This window comes from Natator depressus, chromosome 3 (assembly GCF_965152275.1).
Source record: "Natator depressus isolate rNatDep1 chromosome 3, rNatDep2.hap1, whole genome shotgun sequence".
Classification (NCBI taxonomy): domain Eukaryota; kingdom Metazoa; phylum Chordata; order Testudines; family Cheloniidae; genus Natator; species Natator depressus.
The window spans coordinates 172687291-172699788 of record NC_134236.1 but is presented as its reverse complement, the minus strand read 5'-3'; positions in this window follow the sequence as shown (position 1 = coordinate 172699788).

Here is a 12498-nt window from a genome sequence, read left to right as displayed (position 1 = left end):
GGAAATGAGTATTAAACACTTAAAAGCAAATGGTAAGGTAGGCAGAGAGAGAGAGAGAGAGATGGGGTAAAATCCTGACCCCACTGAAGTCAATAGCAAAACTCCCCCTTCTTCTGCTGAACCCAATCAGGGACAGGGAAACAGCAAATCTTGAGCTCTAGTCCCAGTGCTGGTACTGTAGCAAGTCACTTCACACATCTGCATCAGTTTTCCCATCTGTAAAATGGTAACAATAACATAGACTCACCTCACACAAGTGCTGTTAGAATCCTGCTCGGGTTACTTGATCCTGTACAATGAAGGTGCAGAGGGCTGTGCATATAAACACCGAACAGGACCCGGAGCTCAGGGGAACTATGCCCTGCACTAATTGGAGGGTGGCTGCACAACTAGTAAGTTACTTCTCCCAAAAGTAAGCCTAACAGGAAAAACCTAGCTAAGCATCTTATTAGCACAATAAGGATCACACAAGCCCATGTCTTCTTCGATGTGTCCATGTTCCTCTCCTATTTCTTTTACCCTGTGAACTTATGAGTAAGGGGGAAACCGCACAAGGAGTTTAACGATTGCTGTTGTATAGTGCAGGGGACTACACCTTTCAATCACTCAGAGCCTTCATTTGCACTTGCACTGAAGCCTCACAGTTTCAGGAACCGTGCTGTTACCCATGCAAGGACTTGCAGGATCACTTTATTGCAGCAAAGTTGATCACCTTGGTGATAATGATCATGAATTACAGCTAAAGGTTTGCATGATTTTTGCAGGACAGTGTGCTTTCGTCAATAGGGCACTCAGGTGACCTGGGCTCAATTCTCAGCTCTACCATTGACCTGTTGAGTGACCTTGGGCAAGTCACATCACCTCTCTTCATGGGGCAGCTGGCTGCTCTCTTCTCCATCTCTCAGGGGTGGCGTGTAGCCACTGCCTCAATCTAGGGCTATAAAGGAATACTACAAAGAAAGTATTCTGCATGGTAATTTTGCCCTTTTGATCCCAGTAGGTTTGGAATGGAAACTGGATGTGGGGGGCGGGGGAGGGGAGAGCCTCCTCGATTCACAAACTCCATATCATAATCGCGTTATCATCAGTGCTCTATTAACATTACAGTGTATCCATACTGCTCCAGTGGCTGCCATCAGCCTCTCCCTTATAGAAAGATACCCCACCACAATTTTTAGCTTACAGTATGATCGACTAAAAATAACGTCTTTCTCATTGTCATTGACAATTATACATTGCGTGTGTGGAGACGTAGGTGAGGACTCTGTGGACCAGTACATACTGTATGAAATATTAGCATGAACAGGGATGTTGTCATTTTGACTGATTTTATTACCTACGCAAAGGCTGGGCACCATCATCCATCTTACCTGCTGGTTTCCTGACTACAGTACAACGGGGGTGTCTTTTGCCAAGTTTAACTTAAAAAAAAGAAGAAAAGACAAAGAGAAATGGTGTATGTTATGCAATGATATTAGATCACAAAGAGCACCTGCAAGGGGGCCTACCAAATAAGCCAACAGTTTAATTTAATTCACACCATTTTTGAGTTTATCCCATAATATCCCTCAAGATTTGTTGGGCTTTATTTCCCCCCCAATGTCTTGAATAACTCATTCTCACAAGTGTTTAATCAAAACCACTGAACATTTGAACCCAAGTGTTGTGTGGTAAAACTAGAAGGAAACATAATACACATGTTAATTTCACAGATCGTTCTCCATTGTCTCAGGGAATATACTTTTAAATCAATCAGGGAGGAATTGGAGATTTGCCAGTTGTTTATGACTTAATACCTGCCTGTAACGGTATGTGTTTGTGTCTGCAACCCTGAGGAACTCACATAAGGGCCTGATCTTGGTCATACTGATACAGGAGTGGAAATGGAAAACTTGTCTTATGAAAGGAGACTCAAGGAGCTTGGCTTGTTTAGCCTAACTAAAAGAAGGTTGAGGGGAGATATGATTGCTCTCTATAAATATATCAGAGAGATAAATACCAGAGAGGGAGAGGAATTATTTAAGCTCAGTACCAATGTGGACACAAGAACAAATGGATATAAACTGGCCACCAGGAAGTTTAGACTTGAAATTAGACGAAGGTTTCTAACCATCAGAGGAGTGAAGTTTTGGAATAGCCTTCCAAGGGAAGCAGTGGGGGCAAAAGATCTATCTGGCTTTAAGATTAAACTCGATAAGTTTATGGAGGAGATGGTATGATGGGATAACATGGTTTTGGTAATTAAATATTCATGGTAAATAGGCCCAATGGCCTGTGATGGGATATTAGATGGGGTGGGATCTGAGTTACCCAGGAAAGAATTTTCTGTAGTATCTGGCTGGTGAATCTTGCCCATATGCTCAGGGTTCAGCTGATCGCCATATTTGGGGTTGGGAAGGAATTTTCCTCCAGGGCAGATTGGAAGAGGCCCTGGAGGTTTTTCGCCTTCCTCTGCAGCGTGGGGCACAGGTCACTTGCTGAAGGATTCTCTGCACCTTGAAGTCTTTAAACCATGATTTGAGGACTTCAATAGCTCAGACATAGGTGAGAGGTTTTTTGCAGGAGTGGTGGGTGAAATTCTGTGGCCTGCGTTGTGCAGAAGGTCAGACTAGATGATCATAATGGTCCCTTCTGACCTAAATATCTATGAATCTATTAATCTAGGAGTGTGTGTGTGTGTGTGTGTGTGTTTGCAAGACTGGAGTTAAATATACCTTTATTTATTTAGGGCCCAACTATTTATTTAGGCTCTTTATTCACATTGAATAGTACCTGTGCTACTGATTTTGATGGGCCTACTTGTGTAATAAACAATCTCTGTACATTAGGGTGGCAGAATAGGGCCCTTACATATTATATACATGCTTTAAAATAGCTATGGGTGTTCATCGTATGCTCCTGGTGCTTGTCCCATAAATTACAATACACAATTGAATATAAAAGAATGCCCATAAACATCCACCAAAAGCCTCAACCCTCCGGCACCCTTTCCTCCAAAACTCGAGAAAAAGGGTGGGCTTTCACCCCAAAGTATGTCTAAGTCCTTTTGAAAATTATAAAAATTTGACACTACTGAATTGCAGCCACTGTGGGGTTCATCAACTACCATGGCAAGAGTCAAGAGAATAAGGGACACTGCTTCCTTGGCAGCTGGCCCGTGATGGTGGAACTCATTCTTGGACACAGTATTGCCAAGCCCAAATGTTCAAAAATCACGAGTCAGGTTCACCAAAAATCATGAGTTTGGCTTTAAAATCATGAGAGTATGTAAAAATAATAACAGGTTTCAGAGTAACAGAGTAACAGCCGTGTTAGTCTGTATTTGCAAAAAGAAAAGGAGTACTTGTGGCACCTTAGAGACTAACCAATTTCTTTGAGCATAAGCTTTCGTGAACTACAGCTCACTTCATCGGATGCATACTGTGGAAAATACAGAAGATGTTTTTATACACACAAACCATGAAAAAATGGATGTTTATCACTCCAAAAGGTTTTCTCTCCCACCCCCACCCCCCAACCTACTCTCCTGCTGGTAATAGCTTATCTAAAGTGATCACTCTTACCAGCAGGAGAGTAGGTTGGGTGGGGGGGAGAGAAAACCTTTTGGAGTGATAAACACCCATTTTTTCATGGTTTGTGTGTATAAAAACATCTTCTGTATTTTCCACAGTATGCATCCGATGAAGTGAGCTGTAGCTCACGAAAGCTTATGCTCAAATAAATTGGTTAGTCTCTAAGGTGCCACAAGTACTCCTTTTCTTTTTGTAAAAATAATAGATCTTTTTATTTGCCTTCTGCTTCTTGAGCCTTTAGGGTGCACTAGGGTCAGATTTTGAAGCTTTCTCAACAGTCATGAGGGCTACAAACTTACTTTTTCTTTAAGAATGATGGCTGAAATCATCACATCCACTTGACTCCAGGAGCTGGGGCTTTAAGGAAAACAATAATTATCATAAGACTCATGGCAAGATCATGAGAGTTGGCAGCATTGTGGACACATCTCATCTCCTGCAGAACAAAATACAAACTCACTTATCTGACTTCGCTTTCCCACAGCAATCATCATAAAAAAAATCTATGTGGGCAGGAGAGATTGAAAGAAGATTAATAGGCTGAATTATTCTCTTGGTTATGCTACTGTAAATCTGGAGTAACTCCACTGATTCCAACATAAATAGAGTATTTGTTAAAAAAAGACTTTCAGAATTGGTAAGGTCTTAGGGACCATGGTGATATGCATGATACAAGCATTTAAATACACAGGAGGCAAGCAATTGATATATCACAATGATGGGAAGGAGGGAAAATTTGCCCAAAGACAGTGGTGCCAGGGCAATTCCTATTCTTATGAAAAGTACCATAGTATTTTTAATGTCGATGCAAAGCAGACAGAACCTTGGTCTCAAGAGTTCACATCAATGACCGTCACACAATTAACTTATTTATTTTACTTCAAAAGATGAAGGAGAAGAGTTGTTCCTGCTAGGATTTTAAACTGCAGTTCGGGAAGTCTAATTATTTCAAACCGGAGCTTATTGCCTAAGCCATCCTAGTTTGAAAATGGACACCCTCCTGGAAATATCATAATAAAGAATCAGTTTCTGTATATCATAATGTCATGTAGATGTTTAACTAGATTTTATTTCCAGAAGGCGAGTCAATAACATAATCTTGTTCTTCTGAGTCTGGGATTTTTCATCTTGCTAAGCTTGTTATTGCCTTATAAAATGTGTTCGATGGGTACATAAAATGAAGCACCTGAGCTACTTATAAACTTTAAAAATACTGCATGGGTTTCAATGTTACTCTCTCTCCTATCTGCCAGTTCCATTTATGTTAGAGCTGCCTCTATCATTTATATTCTCTCTTCTTAGCAGTTTGTACTCTATTGTATTTCATGTCACTATGGCTCAATTAACCATTGCTGATGGAGAGAGTGTGGTAAAGAGGGAATGACTGTGAGAGGGAAAGGATACCCTGAAGTAAAAGAAAAAAAAAAGACAAACAAAAAGCAGGAAAGCAAAACGATGAAGGTCAAAATGATTTAGAATAGTTCAGGTTTAGCAACAGCATTCTGCTTTGTAAGCTTTTGACTTTCTCTAAAGCAGTGCAAACCTCAGAGTGAAAAAGATTTCACTCTGGATGAGTTCACATAAACATGTCCTTTGGTTTCAATCCATGTGTTTTTCCGACCCTTGAGTTGCACTTTGTGTTTCAGGCTCAAATGTCCCCAAACAATGAAAGTAAAATTCAATCTCTCTTAGGGATTTATATGACCTCCATTACCACAGTATCTGAGCGCCTCATAGTCTTTAGTGTACTTACTCTGAGTCAGCACACCCCTGTGAGGGAGGGAAGTGCTTGTTATTCCTGTTTTATGGGTTGGGAACTGATTCACAGACAAAGTGACACAAAATCTGTAGTGGAGCAGAGCATTGAACTTTTGTCTCTAGTGTGCCACGTTTGCACCCTAACCAATGAGACATCCTTCTTCTCTCTGCCAGCACCTCCAGTTTGGGCGCTAATTAACTAATAATTTGTGACTGCTGAGTTTCACCCTGTTTCATAGTAGCACCATATAGAACCATAAGCTTTGTGTGGGTTTCATGAAATATCAGCAACTGAGCCTAGGTTCTCTCAGAAGCCAGGGCAAATCTACCATTGAAGATTGGAGTTTTGAATTTTTAATGACATTTGAATGAATTTGTAATGAAATCCTTTTGTGTAGTTCCACTATGAAGGTTTTCCCCCAGCTCTGAATTCTAACTTACGTAGCTTTCTGGTGGCTGGTTATCTTAAATTGGAACGCATCCGATGAAGTGAGCTGTGGCTCACGAAAGCTTATGCTCAAATAAAATGGTTAGTCTCTAAGGTGCCACTAGTATTCCTTTTCTTTTTAAAGCTGCACATAAAATTGTGTACCTACGGCTACACATCCTGAGTTAGGTCAAGGTCCTACAGTGTGTGGATGGACACCTTCTTTAGCATGACTTCAAATTGAATAAATAAATATGCTTTTCTCAATGGGATTATCATATCTTTTAATAATTAAAAATAAATACCATGGTTCTTCAGAAAAAAACCGAAACACTTAGGTGTATTAATCTTTCAAGAGTGTAATTGTTTTGTTTTTGTTTTTTTTTAAAAAGCATGGGAATTGGCTAAATAATTCCAGGACATGCTCTCCTCAGCATATTCTGAACTCTCCTTGTATTTATGTGAAGCAGATGTTCTAAGCAGGATATATACTGCAGTGAGAGGTGAGGATGGAGGTGTATAGCACTTGAATACATTTCAGTACAGCCCCACATCCTGTTTACACATAGACCCAGACCTGAGAACACCAGAAAAAGGGGAGGAGGATGAGTGTGATTGGAGGGATGTCACCAACACCCGCTTGCTAAGTGTACAAATAAAGACTAAGCACCATTGACCTGTGGGGCTGCTATCCTTAATTGTCTCACGGGCCAGCAGCATTCTCTCTGCTGCGTTAACAGACATTGATAGACATGCTATCTCCCATCACTGGGGAATCCATGTGAAAAACCATTTGCAAGTTCACTTGCAGAGACTACACTTTCACGGCTATTCAGAAACATTGGAGTATACTCAAAAGAAGAAACACAGCTGGGATTTACCAAGACTTAATTTTATTTCTCCCTCCACATTCATGGACTGATTTTTGACAGTAGAAAAACACTTAGTGAATCACTGAGGGGAGGGGAGAACACTGAGCCCCTTTACACGGAAATGAACTCATTATTTTGCGGACACTGGGTTATTTTAAGCTAGAAGCTTGCCAGTGATTGAGGTCCTATAGGCACACAGCAAATAGCACAGCAAATTTCTCTCTCTCTCTCTCTCTCTGTTCACTGGGCAAGCCCTTTCATTTCATGCATCATTCACAAGTTGGTGCAGTGATTCCACATCATCAGCACATATTCCCTCTAACACCAAGAAAATAAGAAAGATAAATATATTTTCTGTCACTTTTTTTGACAGTTAGACATGCTAGATTTGGGCACAGATTTCATTATTAATGCAGCACAAAGGGTATTAACAGGAAGACTCACATGAATAAGAAATGAAAGAAGAAGCAGTTTTTCAAGATTTTTTCTTAAAGTTCTCAATGCTGTCCAGGAACATTATTATACATATAATATATGAGGATGTTTTAGAGCAGTGGTTTTCAAACTTGTTTTCTGGCGACCCAGTGGAAGAAAATTGTTGATGCCCGTGACCCAACAGAGCTGAGGATGAGGGGTTTGGGTGTGGGAGGGGTTCAGGGCTGGGGCAGAGGGTTGGGGTGAGGGGTGGAGGGCTGCAGGGGGGCGCTAGGAAGGAGGAGTTCAGGAGTTGGGGTGTGCAGGCTCTGGGGTGGGGCCGGAGATGAGGGGTTTGAGGCACAGGAAGGGGCTTCGGGTGGGGGGGGCTTAGGGCTGGGGCAGAGGATTGGGGCATGGGGTTGGGGCGTGGGCTTACCTCGGGCAGCTCCTGCTCAGTGGTGCAGCGGGGTGCTACGGCAGGCTTGCTGCCTGTCCTGGCACCATGGACCGCGCTGTGACCCAGAAGCGGCCAGCAGCAGGTCCGGCTCCTAGGTGGAGGCGCACAAGCGGCTCCATCTGGCTTTTGCCTGCAGGCACTGCACCCCCCAGCCCCCGGACGGAGCTGGTGCTCGAAGCGTGGGCAGTGTGCGGACCCTGGGGGCCCCCTGACTAGGAGCTGGACCTGCTGCTGGTCGCTTTTGGTGCGCAGTGCGATGTCAGAACAGGTAGGGACTAGCCTGCCTCAGCTGGGCAGCACTGCTGACAGGACTTTTAATGACCAGGTTGGCGGTGCTGACCCGGGCCCCCGCGACCCAGTGCCTTACATTCCAGTTTGAAGATCACTGTTTTAGAGGATGTGTATTTTTCTCTACCTACTAAATAGCACCAAATTCTCATTAGTGGTAAGTAGGGCTGCAGTTAACTCATGCGATTAACTCTAAAAAATTTAATCACAATTAAAAAAAATGTATTGCCATTAATTGCTCAATTAATCACACTGTTAAACAACAGAATACCAAGTCTAATAATAAGAAATATTCTCTTAGACCCTCAACCAGGGGTAAGAAAACTTAAAAGACTGAAGAGCAGTGTTTTGCCGGTCAGGAAGAAAGGCCATTGTGTAATAAAGGAGACCCAGACGGGCAGTATACGAACATTGAATATGGGCAGTTTATAGTAGCTCCCAGCAGATGAGGATCTAAAGTGGCTTTCCTGTATTTGGAATAATATATTGAGCCATGTCAATACTGGAGTACACATTGTGTTGTATGTAGTCAGGGAATTTCACACAATTCATTTAATTAATATATCATTAATTATCAAGATGAGAAGACAGTTGGTGATACCATTGAAAAATACCGGTATCTCTTTACACTTTCTTCTTCTTCTGTAGAACCATATCCTGGAGTCCTTGCACACTGACTGAAAACTGGCAGGCCCCTAGTTGTTATTGTTTTTATTTGTACAGCAGTAAAACACAAAGACCTCATGCCTCATTGTGCTGAGTACTGTATAAATCTATAAGATGACATAGTCCTTATTCCAAAAAAAGTACAGTTTAACAATTGAGGAAAATATTGAAATATTTCAATTGTCCCCCTATTTTTGATAGCCTTGAGAAAGAAGCCCGTATCCCAGTAAATTTCCTCTTCTGCATTGAATTCTGTCTATCCCTTTTTAAAATTTCTGATAGAGTTCTTACATCTTTCATCTAAAGCCTCAAACCCTGAAGGTATCCATTTCCCTTTCCTCTTCTACCTATCTCTTCTTTTGTTGGACTCCCTCTTGCTAGCGTCTCTCATGCATATCACTTCTGTGCAGATGACGCCCAAGTCTAGAGCTCCTTCTGTGCTCTAATTCTTCTATCTTCATTACCTCATCTTCCAGCTAGGTCATAACTGTGTCATAAACTGAAGTACTTTTCCTAGATGGAAAGTCTTTTTTCCATGTCTCTGACTATAACTGTAACTACAACTACAACTCAAACTATTTTTCCTGTCAAGACAAATATCTTGGACTCCCTCTTATGAGAAAGACCTGAAGAGGAGCTCTGTGTAGCTCAAAAGCGTGTCTCTCTCACCATCAGAAGCCAATAAAATATTTGACCTCACAGACCTTGTCTCTCTTCTTGACCATAGATATTTTTCTTCCTCCATTTCCCTTGTCTGTTTAGTCATCCTCTTACCATCTTTAAAACACTACCAGAATTCATTTCTTTCTTTCACCAGGATTCTGCTGAAATGATCATTCATTTCTTAATCAACTTTGTTCTAAGCTGCTGACAATCCCCTTTTTTAAAAAGATCTTTCTAAATCCCTATGCTCTGAACTTCAAGGATCCAAAATCCTGAAGCCAGGCTAGCTTCCCACTCTGGGGAATAAGATTATGTCAACCCATCCTGTGTCTTCCTATCCAATTCTGAACCCAATAAAAATTGTTCTACAGCTTTTCACATAAAACTCTCCATCTAATTTTACATCCACCTACTCCCTTGCCTCCTTCTGCTTAATTCAACTTGACAGCCTCCTTTGAGACTTTCATTTGGAGATTTTCTTTTTTTCACCTGTTTAGTCAACTTCATCTGGCAAATTCTCTTTTACTCATTCATATACTCACATTCACACCTGTCAGATCTTCAGAAGAAGAAAATTAGGGTGATTTCTGTAGAGCATCAGAATGGGATCAGACCTGGTGGGGAGGGTCATGAAGACACATATAAAGGGTTCAAATATATTTGAAGCAAATTTCTATGTAGAAGCTTCTGAACTGTTTGTAAATGATATTTTTCACTATTCATCCAGCTGTAGTTACAAGAGAAGATTCATGCAACCAAAGAAGTTAGACATTGAAAGGACCAGCTACTCTAACTCCCTGGGTCTCCTCTAGCCAAGGTTGGGAGTGCTCACATTACAGGTTGGTTCTAATCTGACGGTTGCAAAGTGGTTTATGTGCAATCAGCTGATGATGTGAATCCAGTTCCCAGTGCCAGATCCTTAACAGGTGTAAATCAATATAACTGATGGAACTATGTCAATTTATACCAACCAAGGAGCTGGGCCCTAGCATTCATATCACAGTTAGCAACATGCTGTCTGTCTCAGCACAGAGGACAGAGAACTAATAGCCCTGAGGCCAGATTTGTAAAGGTATTTACATACTTAAAGATGTAGAAAGGTGCCTAGTGAAATTTGCAAAAGTTCCTAACTCCTATTGATTTCAGGCACTTAAATACCTTTAAAAATCTGCTCATCCTATAAGAGTTCCTCACCCTATAAGTTGTCATCCTCCCCAGTGATGAACACTGACAAGAATGACACAATACTAACACCCTCTTTTATTTATCCCCTTCCTCCTTGTAGAAACCAAAATGAACAAACAACCCCATACAATTCCAACAAACTCACAAAACATACCCCAAGAAGAGCTTTTATCCCCCAAAAGGGAGAAGATCCAGAGACTCCACTACTGCTGATAGGTTTTACATGAAAAGTGCTGAGTTCTACAGTGATAGATGGCACTATAAAACCCTAAAACAGACACCCAGACACTGCTGGTGGTATAGCCATTAAGAGCATAAGAAAGTCCACAGTGGGTCATACCAGTGGTCTATCTAGAGTAGTCTTCTGTCTTCCAACAGTGGCCAGTGCCAGGTGCTTCAGAGGGAATGAACAGAATAGGGCAATTATGGAGTGATCAATCCCCATGAGTGTTCTGCGGCTAAATATAGAACAGGTTTCCAGGGCTTTCAGGCTGGTGCTTATCATTTCAGATGAAAAATTAAAGATGGGTATGGTCAGGTTCCACTGCTAGATTATGCAAACTGCAGACGAAGTACAGAATGAGTTGAACATCTAACCAAAAGGAAAATTCTGTTTGCAGGGTCTCGTTCTCCATGATCTGCTATATAACAGCTAGGTGTAATTAATTATTATTATTATTATCCCCTGCAGAGTGTCATTTACACCTGTGCTAAGTGAGAGCAAACTGGGTGTAAAACACTACTAAATTAGAATAGGAGCTGTGACACATGGCAATTTCCTGCAATATTCTTGAAAAACTGTATTGAACTACTTGTTTCTTTGGGGCCTATTGTATTAAATGCAAAGGTTATGTATTATTGTGGGCCGGGATCAGAGAGTGGGTGTTCTTGGTAGACAATGAGGGGGAAGTACAGCTGCCCTGGACTGTGACAGGAAAATTGACAGCCACTTTGCACAAGTGTCAATGGCTACAAAGGCAGTGGAGAATCAGGCCCCTGAATTGCAGCATTTGCCTCTTTGCCCTCTGCACACACTGCCTAGTTTTCCTGGGCAGAATGGAGAATTCATCTGGCTCTTTCTTCAGCAGTTGGCAATGTGCTGCTGAATAGTGGAGACCACCACTTCGGTGATAGACTGGGACAAATGACAAATGCTTTTAATCTATTTTCTATATGATTCACTCCTAATTTGCCGCAATACTGAATAGTATTTCATTCTCATGAAGGACCTAAGTGCTCAAGTAACAATTAACATTTAGTTTACAGTAATTCTCTTGAAATGGGAGTAAACCAGAAATACAAGTTTGATTCTAATGGGTCTGACTATAGTTTTAATGTCGTTAAAAACCAGTTTAACTACTGTGAGAATTTCTTATTCTTACTGTAGTTTCTCCACAGTTATAACTAAACTATACACAGTGAACCTGACTCAGTGCTTCAGTTATGAGCAATACATTATTCATGTTGCTTGCGTTCTCTTTGCCTGGGAACTTCACTTGTGGGCATAATTTCATGCTGATTGACTTCATTGTGATAACAGTTAGGACACATAGACAAAAGGCAGAATCATTTCAGTTTGTTTAGCCTTGAAAGCTTTTGCAAAGCAAAAGCAAGGTAAGTTAGCAAATCCACTGCTGGAAATATAAAATCATAAGCCATCTGACTGTGACCAACATTTTCATATTTGGCTGTCCGTGATTTTAGTGCAGGGAAAACACTCACACTTCAAATCTGCAAATGGCTGACCCAAGATCTTAATTCTATTAAGCATTCAGTATTTTCACTTGCTCCATATTGGCAAGATATTTATATCAGATTGTGTTATGTGGGTTAGGAGTTGCTCTCTCCTCTTACCTCACAAAATAAAGGTGTCCTTTAAAAATATTTTAAGTTAGAGCTTTAAAAAACTAAAATAAACTTAATGGGTCTCCGACTCTTTCCTTCCTGCTAGCTCTCGGTGTGAGTAATACATCACCAGAGAAAGACAGCAACACTACACATTAATCTTAACAGCCAGACACTCAGATAAACAAATCCATTAGCCAATTGTAGGAACCCTATGAAAGAAACAAGTATTTCAGAGATAAACTCATACAGATTAAATGCCTCGAACAATTCAATACCTTAAGGTGCTGAGAAAACTGATCAACTAAATAAAATCACATCTTTGACATTTAAATAAGGGAAAGAAGA